Below are 11,982 nucleotides of genomic sequence, written 5' to 3'. Positions count from 1 at the left end.
CATGTTAGCACGAGCACAACCTGGCCTAACACGCAAAAATTTGAACATAGACCAACGTTGCTCGTGACTTAGCCCAACATGGTAACTTCATGTGTTGACCTTAGCCAATCTAATCGGCACAGTGGCACAACATAACATATGGCGTAACATGCTAAGAAAACACGTAATAACATGCATACAACAATATACAATGCGGTACAATGCGACTTATTTTGTGTATATTTCACAAGAAAAGTGATTATTCTAACCAATTTTTAACATTTTGTCTTCTTTATATTACTTGAGTCTTGTTAATAAGAGGGAAAAATTCGACTTAAGGAGGAAAGAGCTAAGGGGAGGGAATTGAATTTCAAGGAAGGGATTGACTTTTTTGAAAAGAACACGCAATTGGGGGATATCAAAACTAATTGGGGGATAGAGGAAAAAGACAAAAACTGAATCCAAATATTAATCAGGGTCACCCTTTATCTAATTATTTTATTAATTCCTAATCTACCCCTCACTAATCAGGTTTAGTGTTTAATTATAATTAGAAAAAAGCTTAAGTATTTGTTAAATGATTAGTGTGTATTTTTATTTGTATTTGGGTGAGTGAGTGAGGTGAGAATAGGAGGGAAACTTTTTTTGAGAGGGAACTTTTTTTGTTGAAAATGGAGGATGATTGTGAAGAGAGAATTGTTGTTGCTGAATCTTTAGCTCAATTACAACAAGAAGCATATCTTAAATCTTCGGTTAATGATAACAACTCACAATTGGAATTATATGATGAACCAACACCCTTGGATCGTGATTTTTGTGAGCATGAAGTTTTTTTTGAAGAACCAACCCAAGAAAGTAAACAATTTCAACATACAGTCCCTCACAATACTCAGGTACAAGTGCTAATGTGTTAAAATTTTGATTTTTTTCTTTGCATCCGCCATTTTTTTCTCTGAAAAAACTCTATGTCGGCATAGAAATAGTATGAATACCATACCGGCACCATCAATAACGGCATGGTATTCATAGTATTTCGATGCCGGCAACCGATATCCTCCATTTTGAGAATTTTGCCGGCGTGGTGTTCAACCAAAAATTCCATGCCGGCGCGTAGTTAACTTTTTACCTACCACCGAATATTCTGATGGAATATTCTACCAGCATGGTTCACTCCTAACTTTACCATGCCGGTACAACAAGAAAAACATCTAGAAGTTAAAGAATTTTTAAGTTTAATAACGGCGTAATTTATAAATTATCGAGCACGCCGGCATCTGGTACCGGCATAACACATTATGTAACGAGCACACCGGCACTTCGTTCCGGCATTGTCCTACCACGCCGGTACTACAAGAAAAACATTCAGAATATAAAGAAATTTGAAGTCAAATACCGGCGTGGTTTATAAATTAATAACCAGGCCGGTAGTTTAATCCGGCATGAAACCTTATGTAACGAGTTAGCCGACACCTGTGCTTCCGGCATTGATTTCTAAGAAAAATATAATTTCGGTAGCTTTTAAAATTAGGTCCTCATTTCAGGTGCAGTTCGAGCATCCCGGGACATTAATCGAGAATGCCGGTACTTGTTTCCGGCGTAGTTTGTTTATAATTTTGGATGCCGGAATTTAGTCGAGCATGCCGGAACATGTATCCGGCATAGTAATTAAATTTTGTTTGGAACTAATTTTAATTTGTTTTCATTCATTCCTTAGATGGTGACATATATTGATCCAACAAATTCCAAACCGCTTGGTTTGGATACGTCCCAATACTATAAAATGCCTCCGGTATGTTACCAAACAATACTTTTCACCTAGTTTTTTGAACATTACATGGGGATTGTTTATAATGAACCTTATACTCTCCCGTGTTTGTCCTTATGCAGGGAATAACAGATAAAGGCGAATCAATTTCTTGGGCTAAAGAGACGGCTCTTAAGCACATGTGTGTTTTGGTGAGGAATACCCAAGGTTCAAGCAATCGTTTTGAGATGGCTTGCGAGAGAAGTGGGGAATACAAGAAGAAGAACAACCACAAGAGAAAAGATTATGTATATCCAAAGAAGACTAATATGGTATAGAAGAATCATACGAGGAAGGATAACAGCCCATTTAAGCATGTGTTCTATCTAAAAGGAAAGGAATTGGATTTTACGGTGTGGTTTGGCCGCCCAAACCACCGGGATCCGAAATATTTTGTTGGTCACTCCCTAATTGCGAAGCTAAAACCTCATGAATTTGAGGATGTAAAAATAATGACCAAAGCATGTATCAAACCAAGAGTGATTCTCAGAGGCTTTAAGGAAAAGGATCGGACGAACGTTTCTTCTCTAAATACAATTTATAGCGCACAAGCAACCATTAGAAAGAAGGAATGGGAAGGTAGGACCGTTATGCAAGAATTTGAGAAGATAGCTTCGGATCACAACTACACCGGTATCATTAAAAGAGGGAGGGACAACAAACCCCTTCAAATATTTATTTTGCATCCTTTGCTTTCTCAATTATCTCATACATGTTTTGGTGTACTTATGATGGATTGCACCTATAAGACAAACAAATACAATATGTCGTTGTTCAACATAGTGGGGAAAACATCGGACAAGGTATCATTCACAATGGCTTGGTGTTTAATGGAGAACGAAAGGGATCACAATTATAATTGGGAATTACGATAACTGAAATTACTCTTCCGGGAAAACCATCTTCTGAGGGTCATCATAACCGATAACTATGACGCATTAGTGAATGCGATATCCGACGTCTTTCCGGATGCTCAAAATTTCCTATGTACGTATCATATAGGTCAAAATGTGACAAAACATTGTCATGCTTTGTTTGAACCCTCCAAGGAGGATATTAAGAAGAGAACACCTCAAGCTCCAGGGAAACGCGAGGAATATTCTCTGAGTCGCATAATTCATTAAAGAGCCTGACCTTTTACTCTTGGGATTTTCGGCGAAGCTTCTTTGCAAGTAAAACTGCGTCCTTTACCATCTTGTCAAGATCCTCGTTTAAGTCGCGGACATCTTCTTGAAGAGAAGAGACTTGGTCCTTGAGCTTTTGCTCAGAACCTGAGATGAAGAAAGATAAGTAAGTAGGCAATCTGGAAACCTAAGGCAAAATCAAATGACTAAGAAAAGCAAACTTACGACAAAGAGCAGATGAGATGTTTTTCTCCTCAGCAAGTTGCGTATCTAACTGAGCGATACGAGCACTCTGGCGACCAATAAGGTCCCGACTTTCGTGAAGTTCCACGAGATTGGACATGTTGTGATTATGTCCTTAAGGAGGCAAATAAGAAAGAAATGAGTAAGGTAATGTTGTTAAGGAAAATAAGAAAGGAATCGGTTGTTACACTTACCAAACACAGCAGGGCAGCATGTTGTTGAATGGAGATATTCAAAGAAGCATTCTGGATAAATCCTTGATCGGCATCTAGAAAGGAATTAGAGATCAAGGAGGTCAAGGATTCAACAGTCGCGGATCTCAAGGAGGAGTTCGAACGAGTTGTCACAAAGATATCCTGAAGGAATTTCATATCAGGAAGATATGTTGGGTCTTTAGAATCATCAACATGGGGGAGAGAGGAGCTAGGAGGAGGACAGGCTAGTCCCGAAGTATGAACTTGAGATAGCATGTCTACGTCCAAGGTACGAGAACGATGTTGAGAAGGTTCTCGGGCACGAGGAGAGGTTGAAGAGTCATCCTAAAAACCACAAAGTTAGTAGATGAATCAAAGGGGAAAAGGCAAGCCGCGAAATAGGGACGAACCTGAGCGGAGGAGGAGGAAACCTTTGAGCGATAACGCTTTCTCGTGTTTGCAGCAGGGCCCGCTTAGCTGATAAACACCAGGGCGAATGCGAGCTAAAATCTCAAGGAATAGAGGATTCTTGGGATCATATAGGGGAAAGGAAAGCCCTGCTCTTAACTGTCCAGTGGTGACAATCATCCTCGATGAAGTCTAGGTTTCAGCATGTATCCACTGGTAGTTTAATTCCATCAAATCAGTAGCAGTGATGGGAGGAGTAAGAGAGGAATCGATTGCGGGAGATAGGGTGATTCCTACCATATTAAGGTCGGTCTTAAACTCTTCATAGGTCCAGGATGTGGTTGAAGGAGGAATCTTTCTGGGAGCCATTAAAAACAGAAGAACAGAGCTTACTGGAGGTAAGAGGGGAAAGGAGGAGAAGACTAAAGTCTCAGATAGATGAGAAGAAGGAGTATTTATACCAGATGATTGGTCAAAACGACCCACGACTGAAGAAAATGAACCGGTAATCGACGGTTACGAGGAAAAGAGAACCACGTGGAAGAAGAAGAAAGGGAGGAAAGGCGGTTATCAAACTGCAGACGGTTCTTATTCTCCTCTCTTTATGATTGAGCAGAATAAGAAAAGGCAAAATGTAGTTATCAAAGTATAAGCCGACACGTGGCCATAGGAAGGCGCGGGAATCTGGTGAAAAGATCTTACTTCAAGCCCCTAGACTCGTCGTCAGGGACTTGTCAAATCAAGTCAGAATTATCCTTATCCACACGGTAGCGAAGTAAAGTTTGGGATGAGGTAACTCGCCAAAGGGGACGTAGAGCGTGAAAGGAATCAGATGTCCATTACGAAATGACCACGAAATAATGTGACTTGGCTTGGAAGAAAAGCTACCCCCGCGAAGTAGATGAATTATCGAGCAAGAAATGGGACAGGTGTCCTGACAAGACCACGTGAAGTCAGCGAAAGGTGGGGAAAAAATTTATGGAATATGCTCCAGGCGAAGCATAAAGTAACCTCCGCGAGATGATTTGAGTTGTATACCACTAGGGTTGCTTAGGCCTATAAATAGAGACCTTTGGACAATCTAAAGAGAGAGATCTTTTGGAGAGGAAAAGGTCTAGCATAGGAGAAAGAGAGAGAGTTAGGGTTTCCTTGTAATTCATAGGCTGGGAGAAGGGATTAGGATTTCCTTGTAACCCACGAGTGTTACTTGTATTTCGCTTGAAATTAATAAATAATTTTAAGTTCTAATGTTTATTATGTCTTAGATCTTGCATATTCTCCGTTATGGTGTGTTGATGGATTTCCAGTAATCACACAATAACTTTAATTGTACTATATTGACATCAATCGGCTCAAAATTATGTTTATAATATTATTGTTTCTTTATGCTCAGATTTCTTGTGGATTGTCGGGACAATATTGCGGCATCAGTTCTAGGAAGCTCTTCGGACAATGAATTAATACCTGGGATCCATAAACTTTCAATGGTAATATTACTAGCTTTATTACTTTATAAACTTGTACATGCACTTGCCTGTCTTGTTTCGTCTTTTATATGTTCTGGTTCTGGTAGTGTATGCTCAAATGGATTATCTTTTTTGTTTATCCAGCTTATACCATATGAGGATATCGGATTTTGCTTCACTGACCTCCCTAGAGAAAATATTGTAAGGTAACAATCTGAATCTGAACCATCTTTTATTCATACATAGTTATATACTTGATTAAAAATGAATCAGAACAGTAAAAACATATTCCAATTTCCTTCATTTTTTGCAGGGAGATTTCAAATTATCGAGAATCATATGATCCAGACGAAGTATATGGGCACTACTACGAGCGTTCAACGGTTGAGAGAACCATTTTCTTTTCTTTCTTTGTGTTGTTAATGCATGTTTGAAGAGTACTCTTCCAATGCAACATGTTAAGATCTTTTCATCGTACATAACAGGTAATTTTTCGACAAGGTTTATTAATGGCTGGCCGCCCACAAGATGTACATGAAAATCTTAAAGTGTTAGGCTTTGGGGAGTATGTCGACTCGAAAGACGGTGAGTCTGTTATATATTGATAGTGCCATGGATGGGTTTTCTACCATAACGCATATCCCTCTACATTAGAAAGCTAATAATCTAAACTTTGACATGCTTCTTTTATTTGCTTGGTTGTGCAGGCTTGGTAAGGGTCTTGAAGGACATAACTTGGTTCCAAAAAAATTTGACACGCGAAAATTATTCTGGTCATCGGACAGAGGTTGGTTGTTATCCAAGTCATGTACTCAATTCTATTTTTCAGATTTAGTTCCACGGTTTGGCTTTATCCTACCTTTATAAATCATGTAGTCCATTACTCTATTACAGAGTGCCATTTGAAAAACAAAATAGCCTCTCCACCCGCCCCGCCCCGCTATTTGAAATCCTGGTTTCGTCATTTTTCATGGTAGTCATACTTTACTCTCTTCCACTGATCCGTCGTGCTTTACTGCAGTTTATGGACGAAAAGGAGGATTTTCTGTTCGAGTCTGAACTACTAGGCTGCTGGAATAAAGATAATGGTGATCTTGAAATCTATCCGCGTACATCCTACACAGATAAATTGAGGTTAAAATTAAGGGCGTAGAAAGACTTCGTAAATGGGCTTACTACCAGTGTACCTTCTTAAAAAAAAGTATTACAGTTTCATGCTACTAGGGACGGTGATATGGTTTTTAGATGTCGATTAATATTTAGGGTATAAACCATTATTTATTTATTTCTGTGGCAACAAAAGTTGAGTAAATTTCTGAATTTCTATGACCACCGAAGTTACTTTAATTTGAGATGTGAAATTCAGCACTGATCATTTGTTAAAGAAGACTCAAGGTTAGACATATCAATGTCGTTGCCTAGTCTAGTTGATCTCTTACGAAATGAGGATAATTTTGTGAAAGGCAGAGCGAGCTTGAACCATGGGTGTGGAATTACACATCCAATTCCAACCTGCCTGGCTTCCAGACTTTTTTTTTTCCCTAGAAAATGGGCTTTTAAGCCCATTTTAATTAAATTGTACATTTGTACCCCATGGCAAGATTTTTGCTTCACCATAGCAGGAATACAAGCTTTTTTTCCATGGCAAGATTTTTCTAGCTTTACCCCTGATTTGGTGCTTGGGCACTGTAGTGGTATAAAACCACACACTACATCCAACGAGGTATAAGATGATTTGGCACAAAATGAAGATGCATAAACAAATATAGACACAAGGATTTACGTGGTTCGGTATGATTACCTACGTCCACGGGGTGAAAGGATGAATGTTATTATTTCTCTTCTTTGGTTACAAGTTGTTCTCTCTTTCTCAAGTGGTGAAGCTCTCTCAACTCAAGTATGATGCCTTATTTTCTCTCTCTCTCAACCTGCCTTTCTCTCTCGACCAACCCTTATATTTATAGGCCAGGGTCGACATACAACAGAATTACAATGTTGGTGACATTACATCACTTTAGCTGTTCCCTATCGGACCTTCACTACTCGCCCGACTTCCTAGTTTGACCGATAGTTCTTCACCCAAGGCCGAGTCTGAATCGTCTCGTCAGCACGATGTCGCCCTTCTTTCTTCTCGTTCCTTTGTTTGACCATCTTTCTTCGTTTGACCGAGTGATTTCTGATTGTCCGCCCGATCTGTCAGAAGATAAGGGTCATGTCGTATCCGACAGCTGTTGGGCCATCACGTACGACCCACGTGATGCCTCGCTCTTTGTGCCGTCTGGTTCTATCTTGTGCTTCGCCGCTCTTTGTTCTTTGGTGTATCCTATCTTAGGATCCTGCCACCTAGCCCTGTGGATTATCTACACCTACATTTATGCCCCTTCTTTCGTTCTTGTGCCTGGCACGAGGGAAAGAAAATCGTTCCACCTTCCCACGTCCTCGAGCATGCCGGGAATTCCGGCATGCAGTCTCCCACTAACTATCCTTTATGACTTGTAATTGTCGATGTCGGTTGAGGTGTTGTACCCTATAAATACCTTCTTTTATGTTCTCACTCCTTTGTTCGCCATTTTTCAGAGAAACGAAGCGTTGTTCATTTTTCTCCTTTTTCTTCCTTCTTTGCGGACGCCATTAATTCTGGTGACTCTCTTATCTTCTCCATCTTCGTCTTTGCTGTTTCTGTTGGTGAGGTTTGCGACAGTCGTGGTTAGTTCTTCCTTTTGCTTCTCTCTTCACCAAAGTTCGTATCTCTCCATTCGCTTTTTGCCATGGCTTCTTCTTCTCCGTCAATGACTGAAAAAAGGTGTGTGAGTGATACCTTCTCCGAGGGCGATGTCGTTTCTCTTGATTCCCTGTTTTGTCTTGAGAGTCCTTCCCATCACGATTATCGTGCTATAAATTCCCTTTTCCCTGATGAATCTCCTTATTTTTCATGTAGGTCTGATAAGAGGGTCTCTAAAGACTTGTCTGATGATGAGTTTATTGAACAGTTGAAGGAAGAATTTGGCCTTCAAAACTACGAGGTGACCCTAGTGTCGGGCCAAACGGGTGTGTTGAGGAAGTCTGATGTCGACCAGTAAGATTAGTCATCCGAGGCGGTTATCGTTACTCGTGGGCAATTAGAACTCGGTCTTCGATTTCCTTTGTATAACCCTGCTAGCCCTTTCTACTATGAGGTGTTGTCAAAGCTTCATCCGCCTCGGGCCTTGACCTAGTGGAATGGCAACACTTTCCGTCTGATGAATGAGTGGAGAGACCAAGGCGAGGGTCATGGATCTACGGACGATTGGTCGACCTATAGGCCCGAGGATGCTCCCAAATATACTACTGCTAATTTCCTTGTGAACTATCGGAGTGAGACATCTACCAATGACGATCTTGCTGGTTTTGCTGCCAGCCCTCATCGCCTGAAGTCTATGCCCGATGATGTTGAACGATTTATGCTGGATGCTGATCCCCTTGGGAGAGGTTCCAACAAGCGTACTCGCCACACCAATGACCTATAATGGGATCGGGTTCCACTACTTGTTCGCGGCCAAATTTTGCATGGTAGCTTCCCTCCTCCTCAGTTTCCTGCGGAGCCTTACTTATTCTGGGTGATTAATTATGACAAGGTATGTTGTTTTCTTTCCATTTTCTTTGATTCCTGTTGTATTGGCTTAGGGTGTTGATTACTTTCTTGTCGTAGGTTAAGCCTCAGAGCGAGTCAACCAAATCGGCTTCTATCTCCAAGAAGAGGAGCGCTGGCACAAGGGTCGAGGAAGACCAGGGGAAGGTAACAAACATATAGCTTTTACTCTAAGTACATGTACTTGCCCCTGTTTTTTGCATTCACGTGTTCTGACGCTGAACCTTGTGCAGAAATTCCCTAGGCGCTAGGATGAAGATGTTGGAGGGTCCGATACTGTTGGTGGTGAAGGTTTGGTTCCAAGGCGTAATCCTCCTCGGGGGATAGTGGCGGCGAAGGGAGTGATGATGAAAAGCTCGGACATTGTGATCGACATCCCTGATCAAGATGATAAGGATGATATATTCGGGGACGAGAAGTTGTTTAATGAGGATGCCGGTGGGCAGATGGAAGGGGAGGTTCCCGTAGAGACTGCTATTGTGTCTCCTACCGTGCATCCTGGAGCTCAGGGACCGACCCAAACATCGCTCCAAAAGCTGCCCCCAATGGATGTTGGTTCTTCCTCGGGTGTTCAGACATCCTTTACCATATCGGGCCCTATGTGTGATTCTATTGGCGCATTACACTCTGAGGAGTTCAGCTCCTATACTAATGAGCAGATGATTGCCGCCGTGCCCCTATATCATGGTATCGCGCCGGTCTTTGATAACTTGGTAAGTGGTATGCTTGCACTCTTCCTTTTGATGTCACCAGGCCCTACTAATTTCGCCTTGGGATGGAATTTGTAGGCGTTGAATCGATCGAGGTTGGAGGATGCTCTTCGCCGACAAGAGATTAGGAAGCTGGAGGCTGCTTTACAGCAGGAGAAGGAACGATCTCGTGATATGGAGATCAAACTCGCTGATGCGTAAGGTATAGTGTTTACAATAGTTGTGTTGATTGAGTTCTTCGTACCAATGTGCTGAGTCAATTATTGTTCTTCTAGCCGAAATATCTAGTATAGATCTAGACGCTTCTTCGGAGTATAGGCTTTTGAAGAGAATGGGATATCGAGAAAGATCTTGTGGAGAATCTTGGACAACGAATTTCCAATAAGTATGGGAAGATAGACCGACAAGAGGCCAAGATCCAGCAACTCCAAGAGGAATTGGAAGATATCGCATGTTTGAGTATGTCCCTGAAGAGAAAGATAACTTACGGGCTCTCTTGGGCATGTTTCAAAGACTTGCTGGTGATAAAACGTTACTAGCCGATAATCTGGAGAGTCAGAATGGTTCCCTTAGGCTTCAAAATCGAGATCTTCATGAAGATCGGCGACGAATTTTGAGGGAAAAAGTTGTGGCCGAGCAGTCCAACCGAGATCTTCTTGAAAGGACCAAGGGTTTTGATAAGCTGTCCAGTGACCTAGAGTGGACCCAAGCCCAGTTATCGATGCTACAATTGTCCTATAATCGTCAGAGGGACGAGTGGAGCGATCACAAGAAATACTCCCCTTCGAATGAGTTCAATGAACAATACTACAATGAGTTAACTTTGAAGCTTTCTAAGGCCGAAGACGAGTTGGCCAAGTCCGTGGAGTCGCTAGAATCTGTGTTGTCAACCCTATCAGGTCTCTGGAGTGTATGCTGGGGTGGCCTTAGACCGAGTTAATTTATTTTTTTTACTCCGTGTTCTGCTATATTCCGTGTTTAACATGCTTATAGTTTTCGGTTATAGCCGAGCAGGGTCGCGCTAAGGATATGGAGCGAGATGTGCACAACCTCGGGCAAGAGGTGGAGCAGTGGAAGAAGGATAAAGGTGAGACAAAGTTAAGATCCAAGCCGCCGAGTCGAGGTCTGAGCAGCTTTCTCAGCAGATTGTGGACCAGAAAAACGCTTATCAGAGCGAGCTTGCTGAGGCGATCAAGGCCGGTGTGAATGAGTACATCGCGCAAAAGCGCCGCGGGGTTGCTCAGAGGAAGGGAGGGGCCGGTGCTGTTCCACCCAGGAGTTGATCACGCCTTTGTAGTGCTGCCTCACTAATTTTCCCTTTGTTGCGGGTTGTAATTCGTTTGAACACTTTTCTCATGCTTCTTTGAACAACTTCTTTAAATGGGGTGCTGCGTCGCCAAGCTTGTTCTTCTTTTTCTATTTTCCTTGACAATTTCCGCCTTTTTTCTTGTGTTGACAATTCTCTTGATAATTTCAGCCTTATCTTGTTGTTTTATGTTTCACCAGCCTTAGACACAGTTGTGTATGGTCCTCCCCACCTTTCCGCTAGTTTACCTCCCTTTTTGTCACGTTCCCAATCGGCTAGGTATTTCAACACTAACTTCCCCAGTTGAAACTCTCTTGGTCGAACCCGTTTGTTGTATTCCCGTTGTAGTATCCTTTGGTATCCATTTTTTTCAACGCCATCTCCCTTGTTTCCTCCAAGTCATCGAGCTTGGCTAATATTAGATCTGCTGATATGATTCGCCTCCAGGCTTCAGTTCTTGTGGTGGGTATCATCGCTTCAGTTGTTAGTATTGCTTCGGCTCCATAAGTTAACATGAAAGGTGATAGCCTTGTAGCTTCCCTTCGAGTGGTTCGATAGGCCCATAAAACATTGTAGAGCTCTTCGCACCAATTACCATATTCTCCATCTAGTTTTTTCTTCATATTGTCGGCGATAGTTTTGTTTGTGATCTCAGCTTTCCCATTACTCTGAGGGTATATGGGAGTAGCCTTGCTCTTCCTGATGTTGTAGGTGTTAAACAGTAGGTCGATATTTTCTCCCTGGAGTTGTTTTCCATTATCCGAGACGATGACTACTGGTACTCCGAAACGACATATGATGTGCTTCCAAATGAACTTGAAGACGTCCTTGTCACGGATGTGCCTTAGTGGTGCCGCCTCCACCCATTTATGAATTAGTCTGTCGCTACTATCAGGTATTTTCTCTGCCCCGATCCCACATGTAATGGTCCCACGATATCGATCCCCCATTTGGCGAAGGGCCAAGGGCTCACCACCGAGTTTAGAGTTACAGATGGCGCGTGTATCTTCTTACCAAACCGGTGACATTCTTCACAAGCTCGTGCCATTTGTTTTGCATGATCATTCATGTACGGCCAGAAGTATCCCATCGTCTTTGCTCTTGCTGACAGACTTCATCC

This window comes from Papaver somniferum, chromosome 1 (assembly GCF_003573695.1).
Source record: "Papaver somniferum cultivar HN1 chromosome 1, ASM357369v1, whole genome shotgun sequence".
Taxonomy (NCBI): Eukaryota; Viridiplantae; Streptophyta; class Magnoliopsida; order Ranunculales; family Papaveraceae; genus Papaver; species Papaver somniferum.
This window is presented reverse-complemented; position numbering follows the sequence as displayed.